This window comes from Callithrix jacchus, chromosome 9 (assembly GCF_049354715.1).
Source record: "Callithrix jacchus isolate 240 chromosome 9, calJac240_pri, whole genome shotgun sequence".
Lineage (NCBI taxonomy): Eukaryota > Metazoa > Chordata > Mammalia > Primates > Cebidae > Callithrix > Callithrix jacchus.
In genome coordinates, this window is record NC_133510.1 from 37,975,867 (window position 1) to 37,981,866 (window position 6,000).

Consider the following 6,000-nt stretch of genomic DNA (forward strand, 5'->3'; position numbering starts at 1 on the left):
TTCTAATATTCAGGAATGTCTATGATGGTGACCTCCTTGGAATAAAGCATTTATTCATCTTGTATTATCTACAACTTACAGTCATGTACATTGTATCCAGTAAGTATTCCATTTTTATTGAGTGACATTATAATGTAAAAGAATTAGCATTTAAAGTTAAAAATCCATTTATGAATGTATTTGTTCATCATTATTGACCAACTACAATCTATTAGAGCACCTTCTTGCCCACAAAGAATTTCCATTCAAAACCACAACTTTTGATCCTTTTTACATATAAAAACTCCTATGAATTTCATGGAAAAATTATGCAAGATAGATGTTATTACCATTATTTTAATTTTAAATATGAGAAAATTGGTTAGTCCCAGTGGCCCACGGCTATAATCCTGATACTTTGGGAGGCTGAGATGGACAGACGACTTGAGGTCAGGAATTCAAGACCAGCCTGGCCAACATGGTGAAACCCTCTCTCTACTAAAAATACAAAAATTTAGTATGCATTTAGCACGGGTGTGGTGGTGCACACCTATAATTCTAGCTACTCAGAAGGCTGAGGTAGGACAATTGTCTGAATTCAGGAGGTGGAGGTTGCAATGAGTGTGATGATGCCACTGCCTTCCAGCCTGGGCAATGGAGCAAGACTCTGTCTCAAATAAGTAAATAAATAAAAATATGAGAAACTTAAAGCCCAAAAATGCTAATTGATTTGTTAAGGATGGCATATGTAGTAAGTGAAGGAGCCTGAATTGAAATTCTCAAAACTGATTTTTAATTCCAGTAATCTTACCAGTAGAGTATGATGTTCTCTAGATGTTTCCACTTTTCAGTGCCCAGTGAACTACAGAAGGGGAATAGAGAAGACAATAAGTTGTAGTCAGGAAGGTCTAAGAATGACAACACATTAGTATCAGGAGTAATGGGGTGATAAGAGTTCCAGCTACCAGAGTCAAAGGAAATCAAGGCTGAATATCCATCAGCATAACAAGGGAGACAGTTAGTAACTCTTGGAATAATAATGACACACAATGGTGTTCACTGATTATAAGGGAGCAGTGAATGTTTGCAAATATTCTTCAGACATTGGAGAGTTGGAATGATAAACATCATCAGAAAAGTTAGCCAGGATGCCTGAGATATGCAAAGGTTAATGGAAATACAAGTGTGTTAGAGTGGAGATAAGGGTGGTAAGTAAATAGTATAGATTCATTTGTCTTGTATGTTTTCATTAATTTCCGCTAAAGCTTAAGCGCAAATTATCTTTGCTTTTTCATCTAAAGTCATGCTGGGATTTTGACCAAAACCAAACCAAAACAAAACAAAAACAGGCAAAAAGGCTAACAAATTAAAATATTAGGATAGAACTTTCACTTGAACAGGAAACTCAGTTGGGAGAAACAGTGCAGCAAAAGACCTGGAAGGGTTTAGCAAGAACCGACAAGAATGGAATTTGACAATGGATAAAGTTCTTCATACTGAGGCAGTTGTACCTTTTGTATTGCCCACCTGTCAACTAAATTAATTTGGTCCTGCACCCATGAAGAAGGAAGGGAAATACAAGGATAAGAACAGTTTCTGACTCTGTGTTCTAATATTTCTTTTTGAAACATAAGGTCTCAGCAATCCAATACCACATCTCCTACACGTACTAGATGTTTAGACAATCTCACATATAACTGATCACAGAATTTGTTTCCTTTCAGAGGCACTTAAAAACAGAAGAGTTTCTCTATGGAGAATGATGGTGAAGAATGATGCTATGTAAGTGCAGAAAGTAAAGATAATTTTTCTTTAAATTCTTGAATACTTTTATTCTTTTCTGATTTGTTGGTGATGACCCAATTCACTTGAAAATAAAGCTAAATTAAGGTGAATAAAATGAAAAAAACTGTTGATTTTCCATATCCATCTACCTAAATCGATATTGTAGGGATAAATAAATTGTGCCAAAGAGTGAAATAAGTGTATTAAATCACTCTGCTGAAGGAGCTTATAATTTAATAACATTCTTCTTTCGATGTTGCCCACTCCTTGATTCCATTAAAATTAAATTTTAATAATAGAAGGTCTAATAATACAAGTCCCAGTCAGCACCCACTACTCCTGGATCTCTTTTTCATTTCCTACCATACTAGAAATTTTGTAAGCTACCCCTAACATAAAACCTAATTTAAGAGTTCTAGTAAAGAAATATTGCACATTAGCTATGAAAACAAGTTCAGAACCACTTGAGCAGAGCTTGACAGAAAATTTCCAATTGTCTTATTAAGAAAGAGAAGATAGTCTTAATGGGAATGAGTCAGCAGGCCCGTAAAAAAGATTTTAATGTTTCTTACTGTATTCTCCAGCTTGTTTTGGGATTGGGTTGCTTTTATTTTTCTGTGTTTCTCTATGGTTTTGAAGACAACTTAGAGTTTATGGGCCTAGCCAAATGTTTATCTTTCTATGTATTGAGTGGGGGAAGAAGAAAGCCAAGTTGGAAATGAGAACAAGTAAAAACTTCTTTTCAGCCATGGCTACATTCTCTTAAAGATTTTGACATGGTTATCTGTGTAGGAGATATAAAAAGACAAAAGACTTCCCTAAGCCTGAGGTATAGCCCTACTACATGAATAACCTTGGGTCATTTATCATATAAACCAATCACAGGGCAGGTTAAAATTTTTAAAGCAACAACAGAGTTGTCTCTGTTGAATATCATTGCACCTCCATTACTTCCACAGAATTTTTTTCTTTTTGTCACTAGAGTTAGGAATCAAAGGACCTAACTAGTTGTGAGTCTGTTACTGACATCACTGGTTTTTGTTCTATTGCTTGAGATTTCTGTTCCTTAATTCCACAATTATAAAAGTGAAAAAGTAAACGATATTTTCTTGCACAAAATATTGCAAAGACATTAAAATGTCATGCACCAAATAAAATATCTGAGCAAATTGGAAAATGAACATAAGCAATATTGCTAACAGCTATTCAGACCCAATGTCATTTGAAATATGACTTGCATAAGACAGAATAATTGTAATTCAACTTAGCCAATGTTGCAAAAATTAAAATTGACAGGGCATCATCTTGTCTGACTCAATAATTTCCAATGCAATTGTAAATTTCAGGAACATCTCCAATCCTGTAGTTCTACAGTATCTCAGAGTGCCAGAAACATCTTCTTTCAGTCTTAGGAGATAATGATTATGAATGTTTTCTCTTCTATAATTGTGGTTAATTTGGGGTTGGTGTTGGCCTAGAACCAGAAACTTTTTAAAAAAATTTCTCTCTTCTACTCTGAGTCTTCTACTTGCCATCCAGACAGTAACTTGTTCCCGTGGGATAAAGTAAGAAATATGTGAGCAACTTGGCTTAATATTATATTTTGTTCTATTTTCATCATAGTACACCCATTACATAAAGCAAAAAAAAAAAATTTAAAACGTGTTGCTGCATACTTTCTCATGCTGCACATTTTGCATAAATTGGATCATTTCTTCAATAGGGAAATCTGTCTGCTTGAGTTTTAAACGTGTACAGAACTTTGATTTAATTAACAGTATGAGTCATCATTCTGTATTTATAAATGCCACCTTTTCAAGTACTAAGAGCATGAAAGCTGTTCTTTCCCTACTGAAGGACAATAAATTATGAAATATACTGATGTTACAACATAAGTAAAAATTAGAATTCAAGTATCATTTCACCAGTGAAATTCCAAGAATAGATAAGAGACTATACTAAAATGTTTACTGTAAATTATTACTTCCCAAGATCACTAATTATTATATCTGATTAAGACTGATACAATAATTAAATAATTAAAATAATCATACAGCTTGCATTCATTTAAAATATCTTCACTAAAAGGTAGGAAATTCACAACAATTACTTAGTATTCTTGTTTTGGTTGTCTGTTTAACACTCACGCATTTTGTCTTAATCTGAAACTGAAGTCTTTAAAAGAAATTTTGTCTCAAAATTATACTATGTAATATTACAAGTATCTTAAGTGAAAAAGTTACCTGCTTTATTAAATACTCATAAAAACATTATTAAAGATATTGGAAATCTTCTATCTCTATTCAGTGTAATGATAACACAGAGTTTTATCTTTATCATTTAGCTTATGGCAAAAACAAAGCTGGAATGTTTTCATATCATATATATTTTAATAATCTTATATGAGGGCCGGGTTCAGTGGCTCAAGCCTGTAATCCCAGCACTTTGGGAGGCCAAGGCGGGTGGATCACAAGGTCAACAGATCGAGACTATCCTGGTCAACATGGTGAAACCCCGTCTCTACTAAAAATACAAAAAATTAGCTGGGCATGGTGGTGTGTGCCTGTAATCCCAGCTATGCAGGAGGCTGAGACAGGAGAATTGCCTGAACCCATGAGGCGGAGGTTGCGGTGAACCGAGATGGCGCCATTGCACTCCAGCCTGGGTAACAAGAGCGAAAATCGGTCTCAAAATAATAATAATAATAATAATAATAATAATAATCTTATATGAAAAATAAATCAGTTTCTAAGGCCTGGAAAATCCATTTATTATGTGTAGAGAGAGAAAGACTAAGTTTATTAAAGAGCTGTTAAATTTATCATACCTAGATTCTTAATCCATATGAATAAGTGACTGTCACCAAATTATAATAGGTTCCTTTCATCATGCTGTGAAAGAATAAAAGAGATACCTTGAGGATTGCAACAGAAACAGAAATTTCCACAGAGTCATTATAGTGCAAAATACTAACAAAAATTATTGACAAGTTTACCAGTTGTCCATTTATAATTGTCTTTGTTAAAATACAGAGCATACTAAAATAAACTTTTTCCACATGTTGATCACTTTATTCCATTAGATTATTTTGTTTTGTAATCTATTCCAATGCTGTCTGCTCAGAACTAAAATGAAGTTCCTCTTGATTAAATGTACAGTGGTAAAATGCATTTGAAACATTACATTGGTGAAAAAGTGTTTTTTGCCATTACTTTTAATCAATTACAACTTTAAAGAAAATTGAATAGTCTAAGATCTTGTATTATTAATCACATGAATAATGCTATTGCCTTAGAAAATTTTATTAGGAAGGAAGTGGCATTTATCATATAAGAAGTACTGTCACCACCTATTAGATATGCTTTACATATTTATTGTACTATCTTATTCTCCAAAAGAATTTGATGTCTTCATATATGTTACTCATCTGCATAAAATTTTTAGTGATGTATATTTTTCATAAAATAAACAACTACAAATTACCTTTAAATTATTTTGCTTTTAGAAATTTGCCCATTTAAGTTTTAGTGGCTATTCTTTCGATCCATTGGTATTAATGTTTATTTTAATGAATTGTTTTTGTCAAATTTTTCTATACTGAGTATTTTTATTTTGGTGGCTATTTAAAAGTAAATTCTGATATTTCATGGAGAAAACAGGCACATGCTTTATTTAGTTCTGCATCTAACTAGAAAATGTCTCCAGAATTTCATGCTATAAACAAGGTGAAGTTCATTAATATCTGCCATACCCACCTCAGAGGGCTCTTGGGCAACAATATAAATATAACTGTTTTAAAAATTTAAACAACTTTCATTAATTTCCTAACCACAACCCTATCATATAATAGATACTATTACTCATTCTCTTGAAAGAGATAATTTTATGTTGATTTAGCTATCATAGATACCAATTCTTGTTTTACAGCCATCTTAAGGTTTTAATGAAAATAGAGGATAAAAAACCCAGAAAATGTTCTCATCACATTTGAATGCTGCAGAGCCTCTGTATGAATTCTAAATATTCATGCATAGAAAAGAAATAGTAAAATAGTTGCATTGAAATTTCCCATATGGAAAATATATGTAACATTGATTTGATTTGTTTAATACATAACATATATATATATCTAAATTAGAATATTTTACATATTGTCAAATTATTTTTCTAAAGACAAGTTTTAAATATGGTACTCTTAATTGTAATCCCTTTCTTAACCTCATTGTTCTTTTAAAA